The sequence below is a fragment of the Orcinus orca genome, chromosome 12, assembly GCF_937001465.1.
Source record: "Orcinus orca chromosome 12, mOrcOrc1.1, whole genome shotgun sequence".
Classification (NCBI taxonomy): Eukaryota; Metazoa; Chordata; class Mammalia; order Artiodactyla; family Delphinidae; genus Orcinus; species Orcinus orca.
In genome coordinates this window covers 83611094-83631110 of record NC_064570.1, presented here as the reverse complement: position 1 = coordinate 83631110, position 20017 = coordinate 83611094, and the positions used below count along the sequence as shown (strand labels likewise).

The following is a 20017-nucleotide window of genomic DNA, read 5'->3' as shown; positions in this document are numbered from 1 at the left end:
AGCTTCTAACACCAGAGATTGATTTTAATCTTTTAGAATTTATATAAAAAGCATCATGCCATATGTATTCCTTTGTATCTGGCTTCTTGCACCCAATCTTCATTCCCCTCTCCTCATCCTATTTCATTGTCTTCTTCCCCTTGTAAAAAGAAAACACATCATTAAAAATCTAGAATTTTTAAATAAATTCTCTCTCTCCTGGGCAGTCACAAGCCTGGAATACTCTTGCTTCTTAGATTTTTGTTAAAGACTTTTCCAAAACTTTTAGCCAGTCACTTGCAGACACAGATGCCCATTCTTCTTTCACTCTAAATACTACCTCAAGGCAGCTCCCCCTAAGCTGTGAATTGTATATGAGCCATTTCATTATTATGGCATTTCCAGTGTGTGTTCAATGCAGAGTTAAAAATTTTCCTCCTTGGCACAAATTTTGTACTTCTCCTCCTCACTCAACTCCACTCAAAAATGCAATGTTTTTATATATTTTGGCATCAGCACAAGTTAAAGTTTCCTCTCTATTAGTTGCCATGACCTTTCAATCCAGAGTCACAAGGTGGTGCTCTTTCTGGGTCCTCCTACCATCTCTTCCATACTGAACATATTTACTCACATTTCAGAAACAATACAACTTTCTATAAAAATCTGTTGTTTGCAGTATGTGAATCACTCTCCATCAGTCCCTTCCTGGATAACTATTGTAAAACATTTGTTGCAATGATGAGTATAAAAAACTAACATTAGAGTATAGCTCTGGCTTTCTTGTTGAACTATCTACTTTTGGACTTTACACTACCCAGAGGTGGTGCTGTTACAGTGCTAGTCATCACCTCATCACTCTCCACTCTTATTGCTCATGTGAGGTTCAGGCCCATTTCTCATACCACAGTGGTGCTTTCCTAGTCAAGGTGTGATTCATATTGATATTGGCAGACATAGGACTGCAGTTAAAATTTCTCACACTAAAGTCTCCACTCCTTATGCAATCCTTTAGGGAAACACAAGGATATAGTTCCCTATAAGAGAATGAGATTTGCCATTAGGATACAGAGTATTATGTTGATACAAAATATTACTCATAAAGTCAATTATGAGGCCATTTGAAGTCCACCTCAAACCAGTATTTAGATTTTCCCTATTTTTCCAATATCCCCTCCTCTTTTCTCTTATCCTCATATAACCCCTGTATCTGTTTTTACCCTCCGTGTTCCTCACATAGTCCTAGATATAGCTTGGTATTTTAATCAGCTCCTCCAGATTCCATTTACTTTCCAAGTCCATCCATAAAAAGGACCATCAAGTTCTTAATTTGAATACTGAATAAGACCCTTTATAATCTTCAGAAAGAATGATTATAACAAAAAATATGTACTTTGCTAATTTAAGCTGCCTATCATGTCCTAACACTGTAGATTTATTATGCTAACAAAGTTTATTTTTCTTTACTTAGTTTAGCCAAGAATAAGGAGAACTGAAGGAGACAAAGTACGATCCTGCCATATCTATAAGCATGGAGTCAAAGGAAATGCTTTCAAAAATGATACTTATCGCAATTATACTCCAATAAAGATGTTTTAAAAATGACATTTAGGGCTTCCCTGGTGGCGCAGTGGTTGAGAGTCCGCCTGCCGATGCAGGGGACACGGGTTCGTGCCCCGGTCCGGGAAGATCCCACATGCCATGGAGTGGCTGGGCCCGTGAGCCATGGCCGCTGGGCCTGCGCGTCCGGAGCCTGTGCTCTGCAACGGGAGAGGCCACACAGTGAGAGGCCCGCATACCACAAAAAAAAAAAAAAAAAAAAGACATTTAGTAATTCCAATGCCTTTCAAACCAAATTTTCAGAATAGAAATGTTAAGATTATTTTTCTCTAATGTTTTCCATGTGCCAGTTTAGAGGGCTAGTTATGAGATCAAAGATGGTAAAACTAGATGAATCACTTAAGAGTTGATAAGAGGAGGGTAAGTATGCTTGGGTGAGCTATTAAAAGTTATAAATAATCACAAGTCGTTACAAACAATGCACACTTATTTAATAGTATTGTCAATCATATATTTGCTCTGCCTTCAGACAAAGTAGCAACAGAATAAAGAAAAACACTATTCTGTATAAATAAAAATATTATAAATAAGGTTATGTAATCTGTATATTATGTAATTCAAGAAGGAATTGTGGTCAAATTATGAAGAGTCATGAAGAGCAGTTTATAGTCAAGTGGTGGGAGGAATAAGAAGGACCAGCACACAGAGTGAATGCAAAGAAGGTATAGTGAAAGTAGCAATAAAATAACAGTCAAGTGCATGGTTGTATTTGAAAAGTTGTTTGTCTTTATTTCAATGCTTCCTTTCTAAACATATGTAAAAATATGTGAACAATAATTTCCTAAAAGCAACATGAAAAAATATATATTTATATAGAGAGAGGACCTCTGCTTAAAACAGACACATTAATTATGCAATTTTTTTAAAGATAAAATAACCCTGTGTATCATGAAGACACTACTATTTGATTTGAAAATCCGCCTAACAAATACATGAAAATTCCTGGATATATTACATTCTCTCTCAAGTAACAGTTATTTATTATTTTAAAATTTATACAGCAGTAGGAGGAAAACTTCCATGTTTCGTCAGCCCAGTGAAAAATCCACACTGAACTCAGTGGTATTACAATCAGAAGTTCAATGTATGCATATATATTTTGTGGCCATGTAATGCTTCCAACTGCTACACTCTGTGTACCCACTTTTCAACCACTACCAAAGTAAATGTTATTTTAAAACTCTATTAAGGAAACATCACTATCAATCTTACAAAAATAAAAAGGTTTATAAAGGAGTACCATAAACAAATGTATGGCAACAAATTAGGTAACTTAGAAGAAATGGGAAAATTCCTGGCAAGACTAAAGCTATACCAAAACTAACACAAGTAGAAATAGAAAATCTGACTAGACGTATAACGAGTAAGGAAATTTGTGGAAGTAATTTTTAAAACTTCAAATGAAGAAAAAAGCTCAGGGTCAGATAGCTTCACTGGCAAATTATATGAAAAATTTAAAGAATATTTGATGTTAATTTTTCATAAAGTCTCCAAAAAATAGAAGGGGAAGGAATACTTTTCTACTCATTCTATGAGGGAAGTGTTATGATAATACTGAAACCAGATAAAGCACCACAAGAAAACTGCAGGTTGATATCTCTTCTGAATACAGATACAAAACTCCTCAACAAAACACTGGCAAACTGAATCCAGCAATATATTAAAAGGATCACACACCATAACCAAGTGGGATTTATCCCAGAAATGTAAGGTTGGTCTAACATCCAAAAATCAATTAATGTAATAAGCCATGTTAATAGAAAAAAGGCCAAAAATCACAAGATCATCTGGATATCTACATAAAAAGAAGTTGACAGAATCTAACACCCTTTCATGATAAAAACACTCAACAAACTAGAAATGGAAAGGAAATTCTTCAACCTGAAAAAGGGCATCTATAAAAAAGCCACAGCTAATATTATACTTATTGTGTATAAGATTAGTAACTTTCCTCTAAGATCAGGAAAAAAAGATATGCATTCTTATTTCTATTCCACATTGTACTGGAGGTTCTAACCATAGTAGTTACAGATCAGTCATCATACAAATGTCTCTTAAAAAGATGGAGTCGTACTAGAATAAACATGATTAGAATGGAGGGGGGCATTTCCCAGAAGACAGAGAAGGGAGAGAAAAAGTAGTAAGAAGTAACTCAGAAACATCCACTACGATGGATGGTTCCCATTTAAAAAGGTCTTGTGTTATGTACAGGGAAGCAAGGCAGTAACATATCTGAGATATGACTTTGTAAGGAGAGGAGAAACGTTAAATAATGTTAACACAAACTTATGTACTCCACACAATGTTTGGGAATACCATAGGAGTACAGAATATCAATAAATGATAGAAAAAGAGAGACTGAAGAAAGAATATTAGGAAAAAATATATTTTGATCGTTTATCTGTGAGGGCCTCACCTCAGGTGAAGTCAATAAGAATATAAAGAAAGGGCTAAATTAAAGACTTATTTTGAAAGAAGAATCAATAAAAGTTGATGGATGATTGATTCAAGTTTGTGAAAATGATTTCAAAGCTGACATCAAATAGATTTGTATTACTGACCAAAAACTGCTAATAGAAATAGGGAATTTATTTGTGTGTATGTATGTTTGGGAGGTCCATCTGGTGGGAGTGAGGGAAGCAAATGAAAAATATGTTTAATGAATTTCTCAAAAATTTATACTATATTAATACAAAGATTTTCCTTCATTTACTTTTGTATTCATTTATATTTCTCCAAAAATAAGTAAATGGAAATATCAATAGATGAATGAATATATAAATATATGGCAACATTTCAATTTTACTGACTTTTCTATGATACAGCAAGTGAATGTAACCCATAATTTAGAGAATGCTGCCCTAATGCAACAAAATATATTTGAAATAGAACACATTAATTCTTCCACTGAGCAAGCTGCTACCTGCAAGCAAATAGGCACTTTTCAATATTGCATCAAACAATAATTTAAGGCCATGAGAGTAACGTAATGCTTCTGATACTAAATGTATTCTTATATTCTGTAAGAATTGATTTGACTTTCAAAAGCAGCTGACACCTTAGAAATGGCTTACTTCCTGTAAAAGTCAGGTTCTGGGTGTATCTCCATCCTTTCTACCTTCTATTCAAGACCACTAACTTCTTTGATATTCTTATTAGCACTGTTTAGAAATCAGAAATATGCAGAGAAATTTTATCTTTTTCTACTGAAACACATAGATATAGAAACTACTTCATGTGTTTGTTCCCTTTAAGGAAAACTTAACTAAAATGACCACACATGGTAGCTCAAATAGATTTTGGCTTAATACCTAATGTCTTTGCAGTTATCTGGTTTTAAAATGATTTAACAGAAATAAATTTGTCATATTAGTTGGTGGTGTCTCCAGTGAGCCAGACTCAGTGACTTGTTTCCAAGGAATAGAACATAGAAAAGGAGAAGTAGTAACTACACAGTGAAGACACCTGACAAATATTACCTTATTCAAGTACCTGAAACAATTACCTTAATACTACCAGTAATAAATTTTGTCAGTATTTTGCATACCCTAATATAATTTCATGAAAGGCACTTCACCCCAAAGGAATTAATCAAAATCCATAATCCCAGTCTAATCATGAGAAAACATCAAACCCAAATTGAGATACATTCTACAAAATACCTGATCAGTTCCCTTCAAAAGTGCAAAGGTCTTGAGAAACAAGGAAAAACCGAAAAAAAAAAATCACAGACTAGAAAAATTAAGGAGAATGATAACTAAATGCAACATGCCATTCTGGATGGGATCCTGGAACATAAAAACAAATATTAGTGGAAAAATTGTAAATCTGAGGAACTATAGATTAGTTAATAGCACTGTGCCAATTTTAATTTCTTAGTTTTGAAAAATATAAACTGGTTATATAAGATGATAGCTTTGGGAGAAAGCTTTCCTCTTTCTACTTGTTTCTGGCAAGTGGCATGTGTAGATGACCTGCTTGGAAATGTTGCAATCATCTTGCCATCTGTTTGAGGTAGAAGAATGAGAAAGTAACACCACCTTTTGGATTAAAAGCCAACTTTCAATCATCATTCACTGTTGCTTGCAGCCAAAGGCTTCTAATCTGAAGTACTTAACTCATTCAGGCAAAAATCAACAGTCAGTATCGTTTGTCTCGTGCTGCTTACTTGTAGTAAAGTGGACAGACTTTTTATATTGCATATAAACTACAACTAAATAAAAAATCAGGGCACTATTTAGCCTGGTATGCTTAACAAACTAAACTGAGAACAAACAATAAACAAGATGCATTTTTATGAAATTATCTAAATAAGTGCCTCAAAGAATGACTGATCTAAAGTATGTGCCTTCCAAAGACTTTCTGCCTTTGCTTAGGATTGCTCTGAGGATTAAATAATGGGCAAAATACCCAGCACACAGCTTAGCATATGTTATTTGTGCAATACCTTTCATTCAGCTGATTCCTACCCATCCTTTGAATACTAATGCTATATTCAATCTCATTCATTTTACTTTCTTTAAAAGGAATATTCAAGAAATATATATTTTAAACTATTAATGGAAAATATTTAATTACATGGTTTTTGATGATGCTGCTCATCAATGAAATGAAATACACTATAGCAATAATTCAAGGGTACAAATATTAATGAAATTTACAAATAAATATTCCTGTACACCATAAGGAATGTTTTAAAATGGTAAAATTTCCTTTGCTGAGAAAAAGGAATTATTTGCATAACAATTGTTATTCTTCACAAAAGTTGTCTAGTGAAATCTTTGTTCAAAGATCTGAAAATAAGTTCTACACTCTCAATCTGATAAATTGATAGTAGCAATTATAGTCTATCTTGAAAAGTATCTCTTTGGATGGTAAGAAGATGTACATTGAGTGAAGAACACAAGAAAAAACAAGTATTTTTCTAACTTTATCAATATGTACCTCCACCTGTGCAGACTCCACTACATAAGCATAAACCATTAGTGTCCTAAACTTCACTTTATTTTTTAAAATTGCATATGTTGAGTGTTTTTCTATTAGAAAACATTACAGAGATGATAAATCTAGTTCTTCAGGAAAGAACCCATAGATAACAAAATTTCTCATTTAAACATATTGAGAAATTTTATTGAGCCACATTTTTTAATATGAAGAAACTGTCACTAACTTAGAATAGAAATTTATTACAAAGCCTCTGATGCATTCTTAGAATCAATGAGAAAGTTAGAGAAAAGGCTTAGATATTGGTAGGAGCAAAAACTTATAAAATAGAAACTACAGAATTGGCGTATATGCAAGAACAGTTTTGCCAGGGGACTATTACCCAGACAAACTCCAGTCTTCTTCCTTTCATACTCTCTTCTGAGAATGTCAAAAATCCAGCACCAACTCTTTACAGTTTGCTCTGATAAGTTCTCTGGACAGAGCACTTACAGAGAACAATTATAAGACAGTCCTTACTCTCAAAACACAATCTAACAAAGACCATTTCTTGCAGGGGAAATAGCTAGTGAATAATTAACATCAGCCAAATTTACTAAACCCATAGTCTATCATTAACTTGTCTTTTTATTTATTGATATTTTAATCCACCACCTAGATCTTACCATTAGCGTTTTATTATACACATGTATCCATCTGTTAACATTTTGTTACTGCATGTCCATCTATCTATTGACATACCTCTAATCTATTAATCCATCTTATTTCTGATTCATTTTAAAGTAAATTAATTGCCAGGGCTTATGGAGAATAAGTAATGAAGAGTTATTGCTTAATGGCTACAGAGCTTCTGTTTAGGATGAAGAAAACGTTTTGGAAATAGATAGTGGTGATGGTTACATAACATTGTGAATGTGATTAATGCCCTTGAATTGTACACTTAAAAATGGTTATAGGGCTTCCCTGGTGGTGTAGTGGTTGAGAGTCCACCTGCCGCTGCAGGGGACATGGGTTCATGCCCCGGTCCGGGAAGATCCCACATGCCGTGGAGCAGCTAGGCCCGTGAGCCATGGCCTCTGAACCTGCGCGCCCGGAGACTGTGCTCCGCAACGGGAGAGGCCACAACAGTGAGAGGCCGGCGTACCGCAAAAAAAAAAAAGGTTATAATGGTAAATTTTATTACACACACACACACACACATATATGTATGCATAGATATTTTTAAACCATAAAACATTTAAAAAATAAGTTGCCGATAATGATGTATTACTCCCTGAGCCTGAATAGCGTGTATGTATTTCTTTTTTATTGTTCTTTATACTCTACACATGTTGTAGATATTGCTGAGTAGAAAGACTTTTTAAAATAATGAGCAGTATTCTTTACCTGCAGGAGAGTACTTAAGTGGTTCCTTATGTCAGGAGCACCCACACTCTTTACTTTCAGAAATTCTACTTCTCTTTATGAATCATCATAACTTCAATTTTCTGAGGAGCCTCTCCCTTGATGCTGCAGCCACCATTAACCTCCCTTTCTTTGAACTTGTTTAATAGTTTTGCCCTTCTTTGTAGCTCCCATATTAACACTATTTCATTTCATAGTGCTTTTCATTTCAGGTAGAGAGAGAGAGTGCTTGCACCAGCCTCAGACCCATCCCCACTGTTCCCATGCCTTGCTCCCCCAGGCTCTCTTGGTTGTTGATAGGTTAAAACAATGGGAAGCAGTATGCAAAGTTTGGAAGCAGAGGAAGGGAGAAGCTTTCCCAGCTCGCTGTGCAATCTGACAGGGTCCCATCCCTTCCTGGCTGCAACTTTCCCTTGGGCAGCTCCTCCAGTGGTAGAGCTTCCTCCGCCTGGCAGCCTGGGCTTCTGGGCTCTGGTAACACCATCTTATCCCAGTGTCAACCAGTCTACAAGGGTGGCAACCTCCAAAATTTTGCTAAATCTCCGGGTTACTTCACTATTCCTTTATTGGCCTCTTCACTCTTCCATTCACCTGTGTAACCAGTCCTCTGTAAAAAATGTTACTTCTGAAAGACCTATTCATTTTCACATCTAGATCCCAATTGGTATAATGTGTAGTAAAAAGAGTACAGGCTTGGAAATTGGAGAAACATAAGCTTGTTTATTTGTTTTGTTTTGTTTTTAAGTGTAATTGAAATACAATATTATATTAGTTTCAGGTATTCCACCTAGTGATTCCATATTTTTATACATTATGAAGTCATCACCACCATAAGTATAGTTACTATCTGTCACCAAAGTAATTACAATATTATTGACTATATTTGCTACACTGTCCATTACATTCTTGTGACTTATTTACTTAAAAACTGGAAATCTGTACCACTTAATCCCCTTCACCTATTTCCCCCACCCAGATACCAACCCCCCTCTGGCAGCCACATATTTTTCTCTGCATCTATGAGTCTGTTTCTGTTTGTCATGTTTGTTCACTTGCTTTGTTTTTTAGTTTCCACATATAAGTGATATTATATAGTGTTTGTCTTTCTCTGTCTGACTTATTTTACTTTGCATAATACCCTATAGATCCATCCATGTTGTCTCAAATGGCAACATTTCATTCATTTCTACAGCTGAGAAATACTCCATTGTATACATAAATCACATCTTCTTTGTTTAATCATCTGTTGATGGACACTTAGGTTGTTTCCATATCTTGGTTATTGTAAATAATGCTGCAACGAACATGGGGCTGTATATATCTTTTTGAATTAGTGTTTTTGTTTTCTTTGAATAAACACCGAGAAGTGGACTTGCTGAATTATATGGTAGTTCTCATTTTAGTTTTTTAAGGAAAGTCCAAACTGTTTGCCATAGTGGCTGCACCAATTTATACTCCCACCAACAGTGCATGAGAATTCCCTTTTCTTCACATCCTCATCACACTTGTTATTTCTTGTCTGTTTGATAATAGACATTTTAACAGGTGTGAGATGATATGTCATTGTGGTTTTGATTTGCTTTTCCCTGATGATTAGTGATGTGAGGCATCTTTTCATGTGCCTGTTGGCCATCTGTACGTCTCATTTGGAAAAATGTCTTTTCAGGTCCTCTGCCCACTTTTTAATCAGGTTGTTTTTTTGATGTTGAGTTGTATGATTTATTTGTGTATTTTGGATATTAATCCCTTGCTGAACATATAATATGCAAATATATATCTCCTAGTCAGTAGGATGCATTTTATTTTGTTCATGGCTTCCTTTTCTACAGAAAAGGTTTTTAGTTTGATGTAATCCATTTATTTATTTTTACTTTTGTTGTCCTTGCCTGAGGAGAAAGATCCAAAAAAATATATTACTAAGACAGATGACAAAGTGCATACTGCCTATGCTTTCTTCTTGGAGTTTATGGTTTCAGGTTTTACATTTATGTCTTTAATCTATTTTGAGAGGGTTTTTTGTTTGTTTGTTATTTTGTTTTTTATGGGTTTTTTTTTTTTGGTGGATGGTGCAAGAAAGTGGTCTAGTTTCATTCTTTTTTACATATAGCCATCCAGTTTTCCCAACATCGTTTATTAAAATGTCTGTCTTTTTCCCATTGTATATTCTTGGCTCCTTTGTCATAGGTTAATTGACCATACATGTTTGGGTTTATTTCTGGGCTCTATATTCTGTTCTATCGATCTATGTCTCTATTTTTGTGCCAGGGCTATACTATTTTGATTACTGTAGCTTTGAAGGAAAGTTTATAAGAAACATGATACCTCCAACTTTGATCATTTTTTTATCAAAATTTCTTTGGTTCTTCTGGATCTTTTCTGCATCCATATGAATTTTCAGATTATTCGTTCTATTTCTGTGAAAAATGCCATTAGAATTTTGATAGGGATTAGATTGAATCTGTATATTGCTTTGGACAGTATAGATATTTTGATAATATTCTTAATATCTTACAAACACAGTATATCTTTTCATTTATTTGTGTTGTCTTTGACTGTTTACATCAATGTCTTATATTTTTCAGAGTAAAAATATTTCACCTAATTGGATATATTTATTCCTAGGTATTTATTTGATGCAATTGTAAAAGAAAAACTTTCCTTAATTTCTCTTTCTGATGATAGAGTATTATTAGCATATAGAAATGCAAGTGATATGTATGTTAATTTTGTATCCTGGAACATTACTGACTTTATTAGCTCTAACAGTTTTTGGGTGGAGTCTTTAGGGTTTTCTATATATGGTATCATGTCATCTGCAAATAGTGACAGTTTCACTTCTTCCTTTCCAGCTTAGGTGCATTTTATATCTTTTTCTTATCTGATTGCTGTGGCTAGGAGTTGCAATACCAATTTGAATAAAAGTAGCCAGAGTGAGTATCCTTGTCTTTTCCCTGATCTTAGAGAAAAAGATGTTAGGTTTTCACAACTGGACATTATGTTAGCTGTGGGCTTGTCATATATGCCTTTATTATGTTGAGACATGTTCCCTCTATACTCACTTCATTGAGAGTTTTTATCATAAATATGTTGAATTTTGTCAAATGATTTTTCTGCATCTATTGAGATGATTATATAATTTTTCTTTCATTTTATTAATATGTTGTATCACATTGTTTGATTAGCATATATTAAACCATCCCTGGAATAAATCCCACTTGGTAATTGTGTATGATCCTTTTAATGTATTGTTGAATTTAGTTTGTAAGTATTTCATTGAGGATTTTTGCATCTATGTTAATCAGAGATGTTGGCCTGTAATTTTTTGTATTATTTTTGTCTGATTTTGGTATCAGGGTAATACTGGCCTAGTAGAATAAGTTTGGAAGCATTTTGCTCTCTTCAGTTTTTTGAATAGCTTGAGAAAGATAGGTATTAACTCTTCTTTAAATGTTTGGTAGAATTAACCTGTGAAGCTGACTGCTCCAGGACTTTTATTTGTTGAGAGATTTTTGATCACTGATCAAATTTCATTACTAGTAATTGATCTGTTTAATTCTGATTCAGTCTTAGAAGATTGTATGTTTCTAGGAATTTATCCATTTCTTCCTGGTTGTGCCATTTGTTGGCATATAATTTTTAGGAGTAGTCCCTTATGATTGTTTGTATTTCTGTGCTATCAGTTGTAGCTATTTATTTATTTCTGATTTTATTTATTTGAGTCATCTCTCTTTTTTTTCTTGATGAGTACAGCCAAAGCTTTGTCAATCTTGTTTATTTTGTCATAAAACAGCTCTTGATTTCATTGATATTGTCTATTATTCTTGTAGTCCCTATTTTATTTATTTCCACTGTGATATTTATCATTACCTTCCTTCTACTAACTTTGGACATTGTTTGTTCTTATCTAGTTACTTAAAGGTAAAGTTACATTATTTATTTGAGAATTTTCTAGTATATGCAGTAGGTCTGTATTGCTATGAACTTCCCTCATAGGACTGCTTTTGCTATATCCTGTAGATTTTGGAAGGTTATGTGTCCTTTTTCATTCATCTCAAGGTAGTTTTTAAAATTTCATCTTTGAGTGCTTTGTTAACTCACTGGTTGTTTAGTTGCATATTGTTTAGACTCCAGGTGTTTGTGTTTTTTGCAGTTTACTTCCTGTAATTGATTTCATAACTTTGGGGGTAATATGATTTCAATATTCTTAAATGTATTGAAACTTGTTTTCTGGCCTAATATGTGATCTAGCCTGGAGAATATTCCATATACATTTGAAAAAAAAGGTGTATTCTGCAGTTTGGGGCTGGAATATTCTGTATGTATCTACTAATACAGTCTGGTATAATATGTCATTTAAGGCCAGTTTCCATTATTGATTTACTGTCTAGATGATATATCCATTGATAAGTGGGATATTAAAATCCCCTACTATTTTTGTACTACTGGCAATTTCTTCCTGTATGTCTGTTAATATTTGCTTTATGCATTTAGGTGCTTCTCTGTTGAGTGCAAAAATATTTATCAGTGTGATATCCTCTTAATAGATTGACTCCTTTAGCATTACGTAATGTCCTTCTTTGTCTTTTGTTTCAGTCTTTGTTTTAAAGTCTGTTTTTTTCTTATATGAGTATTGCTACCCCAGATTTCTTTTCATTTCCATTTGCATGAAATATCTTTTTCAGTCCTTTCACTCTCAGTCTATGTGTGTCTTTAGATATAAAATAAGTATCTTGTAGGCAGCATATAAGTGGGTCTTGTTTTTAATCCATTCAGCTATCGTATGTCTTTTTAATTGGAGCATTTAGTCTATTTACACTTAAAGTGATTCTTGATAGATATCTACTTATTGCCATTTTTTAAATTGCTTTCTGGTTGTGTCTGTAGTTCTTCTCTATTCCTTTTTTCCTTTAGTCTCTTGTTTGTTAAATTTATTTTTTGTTATGTTTGGGTTTCTTTTTGTGTATGTATTAAAGCTTTTGGTTTGTGGTTACCATAAGTTTAATATCTATATACCTACATATATTAGCAATTTATTTTAACCTTATAATCCCTAAATTCAAACATGTTCTAAAAGCACATTGAACTCCTCCTGCCCATGTTTTATGTTTTAGATATTATATTTTACATCTTTTTATTTTGTGTATCCTTTAACTACTCATTGTAGTTATACTTGATTGTATTACTTTTGTCTTTCAAGTTTCATACTAGCTTTTTGAGTGGCTGATTCACTGCCTTTACTATACTTACCTTTACCAGTTTGATAATGATACTTACCTTTACCAGCTATGACCTTTTCTTTTCCAGTTAAAGAAGACTCTTTAATATTTCTTATACGGCAGGCTTAGTGGTGGAGAAATATTTTAATATTTGCTTGTCTGGGGAAAATTTTATCTCTTCTTCCATTCTGAATGAATACCATGTCAGGTAGTGTATTCTTCGTTGTAAGATTTTTCCTTTGAGCAGTTTAAATATATCATGCCATTACCTTTTGGCCTGCAAAGTTTCTGTTGAAAGATCAACTGATAGTCTAATAGTAGTTTCCTAGTATGTGACTAGTTGTATTCTCTTGCTCCCTTTAATATTCTCTCTCTATCTTTAGCCTTTGCCATTTTAATTGTGTCTGGCTGTAGATTTTTTTGGGTTCATCTTATTTGGGAATCTGTGCTTCCTGGAACTGGGTGTGTTCCTTCTCCAGACTAGAAAAGTTTTCAGCTTTTTCCTCAATAAGTTTTTTGACCTTTCCTCTCTCTCTTCCCATCTGGGTTTGCTATAGTAAGAATGTTAATATGTTTGAAGTTTTGCCATAGGTCCCTGAAACAGCCTCATTTAAAAAATTTTTTTTTTCATTGTTCTGATTGAGTAGTTTCCACTATTGTATCTTCCAGATTGCTGATCTGTTCTTCTGTGTCATCTAATCTGCTATTGACTCCTTCTAGTTTATTTTTCATTCCAGTTATTGTATTGTACAGCTCTGATTGTTTCTTTCTTATATTTTGTAACTGTTGAAGTTCTCCCTGTGCTCCTCCATTATTCCCCAGTGTTAGGTGGGCATTTTTATGACCATTACTTAGAACTGTTTATCACTGAAACTACTTATATCTGTTTCATTAGAGGTTTTCATTCTCCCCTAGGATTTTATTGTGTTCTTTTATTTTGTACATGTTCATCTGTCTCCACATATTTTTGGCTTTCTGTGTCTATGTCTATAAATCAGGTGAAACAGCTACCTCACACAGTCTTGATGTTGTGACCTTATGTAAGAGTGAACCCTGTGTAGATTGCTTGTTTCAGGCAGTTTTGGCAGCCCAGCTGGTATTGGAGTATGCATGGTCTGTGGGTATCTGAGGTGTAGCATGCTGTTGTTTCCTTGGTGGGACATCTGGTGCAGGCCAGGGGATTCCTGGGGTTCATTGTGCCAAGGCCACCTTGACAAGACAGCTGGAGCTATGGCCAGTGTCTAGGGAGGCTGGGGAACATCATTCTGGGGTGGGCTTGGGAAGATAACTATAGATGGTGCTGGCCAAAGACCTGGAATATGCTAGGATGGCCTTGGCAGGCTAGCTTGAGTGCCTGGACCATACTCCTTTCTGTGCTAAGTGGAAGCAGAAGGCAAAAAATGATGCCCTCAATTGATTCCAAACCCAGAGAGAGTTCCAGCTTTTTCCTGCCCATTTGGTAGACACTCTAGAGATAGCAAAGGCATCCCCTTACACCTATAGTCTAGGTGCCCTTTAAACCACTGTTTTTTCACTCTTCTCCATGGCAGGCAAGTCTGTGTATGGGCCCATCAGTGATAGCTCTCCTATTCAGTTTATCACATCTGGGCAGGGTTCCCATCAATACTGTGGTTCCTCTATCATTTGTTGTGCAGCAGCTAGTGTTCAATCATCCCTCAGTTCTTCTTCAGTAAGAACTGCTCTATATGCAGGTGTTGATTTGATATTGCATGGGAGGAGTTGAGTTCTGGGACTTTCTAGGCCACAATCTTGGTCTCTATCTCATTAACTTTTCAATTTACCCTTTTTCATTACTCACTCCCCAAAGTAAATCTACTTAACTCCACTCCTCTCTCAACACACCTTTTCCTTTCTTACCTTATTTTTTATTTCCTTTCTTACCTTATTTTTATTGAGGTATAATTGGTTTAAAATATTATTAGTTTCAGATGTACGACATGGAGAGTCAATTGTTTTATATATTATACTCCATTTAAAATTATTACAAAATAATGGCTATATTCCCTGTGCTATACAATATATCTTTGTTGATTTTTTATTTTATACATGGTAGTTTGTAACTCTTAGTCTCATACTCCTATCTTGTCCATCCCACCTTTCCCCTCCCCACTGGTAACCAGTAGTTTCTTCTCTATATCCATGAGTTTCTTTCTGTTTTGTTATATACATTAGTCTGTTTTAGTTTTTAGATTCTACATACAAGTAATAACAGAGAATATTTGTCTATCTCTGTCTGGCTTATTTCACTGAACATAATACTCTCTAGGTCCATTCACATTGTTGAAAATGGCAGAATTTCATTTTTTTTTATGGCTGAGTAACATTCCATTATATATAATGGAATATTACACACACACACACACACACACACACACACACACACACCCCACATCTTCCTTATCCATTTTTTTTTGATGTTACCTTTCTTTCACATCTTGGCTATTGTACATAGTGCTGCTGTGAATATTGGAGTGCATGTATCTTTTCAAATTAGTGCTTTTTTTTTTTCAGATGTATACCCAGTAGTGGAATTGCTGGATCATATAATAGTTCTATTTTTAGCTTTTTGTGGCACCTCCATACTGTTTTCCATAGTGGCTGCACCAATTTGCATTGCCACTAACAGTGTAGTAGGATTCCAGTTTTTCAACACCCTCACCAATATTTGTAGACATTTTGTAGACATTTATTATTTGTAGACATTTTGATGATAGCCATTCTGGCAGTTGTGAAGTGATATCTCAATGTGGTTTGGATATGCACTTCTCTAGAGATTACCAAGGTTGAGCATTTTTCTTTTGGCCATCTGTATATCTTCTTTAAAAAATATCCATTCAGGTATTCTGCCCATGTTTTGTTCAGGTTGTTTTTTTTATACTGAGTTGTATGTGCTGTTTATATATTTTGAATACTAATACGTTATTGGTCATATAATTTGCAAATTTTTCTCTCATTTCTTTTCATTTTGTTAGTGGTTTACTTTTATGTGCCAAAGATTTTAAGTTTAATTAGATTCCATTTATTTATTTTTGACTTTACTTATTTTGCCTTAGGAGACTGATCCAAAAAAGATTGCTATGATTTATGTCAAAGAGTGTTCTACAGATGTTCTCTTCTAGAAGTTTTATGTTTTCAGGTCTTATATTTAGGTCTTAAATCCATTTTGAGTTTGTTTTTGTATATGGTGTGAGAAAGTGTTCTGATCTCATTTTTACATGTAACTGTCTACTTTCCAGCACCACCTATTGAAAGGATTTTCTTTTATTCATTGTATATTCTTGTCTCCTTTGTCATAGATTAACTGACCATAGATGCATTGTTTTATTTCTGGTTGCTCTATTTTGTTCCATTGATTTATGTGTCTGCTTTTTTTTTTTTTTTTTTTTTGCCAGTACCATGCTGTTTTAGCTACTATAGCTTTGTAATACAGTCTGAAGTCTGGAAGGGTGATACTACCTTCTTTGTTCTTTTTTCTCAAGATTGTTTTGGCAATTTGGGGTCTTTTATGGTTTCATATATACTTTAGGGTTATTTGTTCTAGTTCTGTGAAAAATATCATGGGCATTTTGATAGAGATTGCATTAAACATGTAGATTGCTTTTTGTAGTATGACCATTTTAAAAATATTAATTCTTCCAATCCAAGAGCACTGGATATTTTCCTATTTCCTTGTATCATTTTCAAATTCATTCATAACTGTTTTATAGGTTTAAGAGTATAAGTTTTTCACCTCTTTGGTTAAATTTATTCATAAGTATTATTTTTTGATGCAATTTAAATGAGATTGTTTTTTGCTTCTATTTCTGATAGTTCATTATTAGTGGATAGAAAAGCAATGAATTTCTGTATATTAATCATGTATCCTGCAACTTTACTGAGTTCATTTATTAATTCTAATAGTTTTTTGGTGGAGACGTTTTGGTTTTCTGTATAGAGTATTATGTTACCTGCAAATAGTGAATTTTATTTTTTCCTTTCCAGTTGGGATGAATTTTATCTCTTTTTCTTGTCTGATTGTTGTGGCTAGGACTTCCAATACTTTGTTAAATAGAAGTGGCAAGAGTGGGCATCCTTGTCTTCTTCCTGACTTCAGAGGAAAGCTTTCAGGTTTTCATCACTGTGTATAATGTTACTCTGTGTTTGTCATAAGTGGCCTTTATTATGATGAGATATATTCCCTCTATATCAACTTTGAAGAGAGTTTTTGTGATGGATGGAGGTTGCATTTTCTTAAATGCTTTTTCTGTGTCTATTGAGATGATCATTTCATTTTTATCCTTCCTTTGTTTAATGTGGTGTATCACATTGCTTGAATTTTGAATATTGCAACATCCTTGCATCCCTGTAATAAATTCCACTTGATAATGTTGTGTGATCCTTTTTATATATTGCTGGATTCAGTTTCTAATATTTTCCTTAGCATTGTTTCATCTGTATTCATCAGAGGTACTGTCCTATGGTGTCTGTCTGGTTTTGGTATCAGGGTAATGGTAGCTCCATAGAATGAATTTGAAAGTGTTTCCATTTGCTTCATTTTTTTAAAATAGTTTGAGAATGAGAGGTATTAACTCTTCTTTCTTTGTTTGGTAGAATTCCTCTGTGAAGCTGTCCTGTCCTGGGCACTTTTGCTGGAAGTTTTTTTTTTTTTAATTACAAGTTCAATTTCACTATTATTGATTGGTCTATTTAGATTATCTATTTCTTCCAGATTCAGTCTTGGAAGGTTGTATGTTTCTACAAATTTGTCCATTTCTTCTAGGGTCCAATTTGTTGACATATAACTGTTCTAGTATTCTCTTGTGATTTTTTTGTATCTCTGTCATATTGCTGTTTCCATTTCATTTCTTATTTTGTTTATTTGAGTCCTTTCTCTTATTTTTTAATAAGCCTGGATAAAGGTTTGTCAATTTTGTTTATTTTTTCCAAAATCATTCTTCATTTCATTGATCTTTTTTTATTGTTCTTTTTCAGTCTTAATTTTATTTATTTCCTTTATGATCTCTATTGTTTCCATGCTTCTGCTGAATTTGGGCTTTGTTTTCCGTTTCTTTTCTAATTCCGTTAGCTTAGGTTGTTTATTTGAGATTTTTCTCATTTCTTGAAGTAGGCCTCTATTGCTATAAGCTGTCCTCTTTCAATAGCTTTTTTGTACCCCATAAGTTTTAGAAAGTTTTGTTTCCATTTTCATGTGACTTAAGATATTTTCTGATTTTCTCTTTGATTTCTTCATTGACCCATTGTTTTTTTTAGTACCCTGTCATTTAGCCTCTAAGTGTTGTGCTTTTCTTTCTTTAATTGGTTTCTTGTTTCATACTGTTATGTTTGGAAATAATGGCTTGATATAATTTCTATACACTTAAATTTGTTGAGACTTATTTGTGGCCTAGCACATGATCTATCCTGGAGAATATTCCATGTGCACTTGAAAAGAATGTGTATTATGCTGTTTTTGGATGGAATGTCCTGTAAATATCTATGAAGTCCAACTGATCTAATGTATTATTGAAAAACACTGTTTCCTTACTGATTTTTTTTTTGGTCTGGTTAATCTGTCCATTGATGTAAGTGGGGTGTTAAAGTCTCCTACTATTATTGTATTTTACTGTCAATTTCTTCCTTTATGTCTGTTAGTACTTGCTTTATATATTTAGGTGCCCCCTTAGTATGTGCATATTTGTTAAGAAGTGTTAAATCATCCTCTTTTATGGATCCCTTTATCAATATATATTGCCCTTTCTTATTTTTTGTTATAGAATTTCTTTTAAAATCTATATTGTCTGATATGACTACTGCTAGCCCCATTTCTTTTTGTTCTATTTGAGTGAAATTTCTTCTTTCATTCCCATGCTTTCAGTCTGTGTGAGTCCTTAGCTCAGAAATGTGTTTCTTGTAAGCAGTGTATAGATTGGTCTTGATTTTTTATTCAATCAACCACCCTATGTCTTTTTTTTTTCTTTTTTTTTTCTTTTTTTTCTTTTTTTTCTTTTTTTTCTTTTTTTTTCTTTTTTTCTTTTTTTTCTTTCTTTTTTTTCCTTTTTTCTTTTTTTTCCTTTTTTTCTCTTTTTTTTCTTTTTTCCTTTCTTTTTTCTTTCTTTTTATTTTTTCTTTTTTTTTTTCTTTTTCTTTTTTTTTTCTTTCATATCTGTAGTCTAGGAGGTAAATGAATAGAGTAATGCTATCCATCCAGTCACCCCCCCACCAGCCTGTGTTTCAATGTCCCAAAGTTTAATTAACAGAACAGGGAAGCTGCCCTGAACTGAACTCAACACTTTGGAACACCCTATGTCTTTGATTGAAGCATTTTGTCCATTGACATTTAAAGTGATTATTGATAGTTATATACTTATTGCCAAGTTTTTACTTGTTTTCTAATTGCTTTGTAGTTCTTCTATGTTCTTTTCATCTTCTTTCATTTCTTCCCTGTAATTTGATGATTTTATTAAGTGGTATGCTTGCATTCATTTCTCTCAAATTTTTGTATATCCACTGAGGCTTTTGATTTGTGGTTTTTATGGAGTTCATATATGTTGTCTTATAACTCTATATATTTGTTTTAAACAGGTAGTCATTTAAGTTCAGTCTCATTCTAAGAGATCAACATTTTAAAATTTCTTTCCCCATAGATCGTGTTTTTGATGTCATATTTTAAATCTTCATTCATTTTCTGATTATTGTATTTATAATTGATTTTATAATATTTTGTCTTTTACTCTTTGTACAAGCTTATGTAAGAGGTTTATTATTTGTGGTTTTCATGTGATTCTGGGTCTGAGCCACCTTTGTTCCTCACAGCTGAGCTCTCCCTTCAGCCATGGCAGCCTTTGTCTCTCTGTAGA

The 20017-nt window shown here is 33.6% G+C and overlaps 1 non-coding gene across 1 annotated transcript; it reads right to left on the bottom strand.

Annotated features, from left to right (window-relative positions):
* Window positions 1-19321: 19321 nt before the first annotated feature.
* LOC117201461 (small nucleolar RNA SNORA36 family) lies at window positions 19322-19457 on the bottom strand. The gene has a single exon (XR_004483479.1). It is a non-coding gene; the product is annotated as a small nucleolar RNA SNORA36 family (small nucleolar RNA).
* Between the last annotated feature and the right edge of the window lie 560 nt (window positions 19458-20017).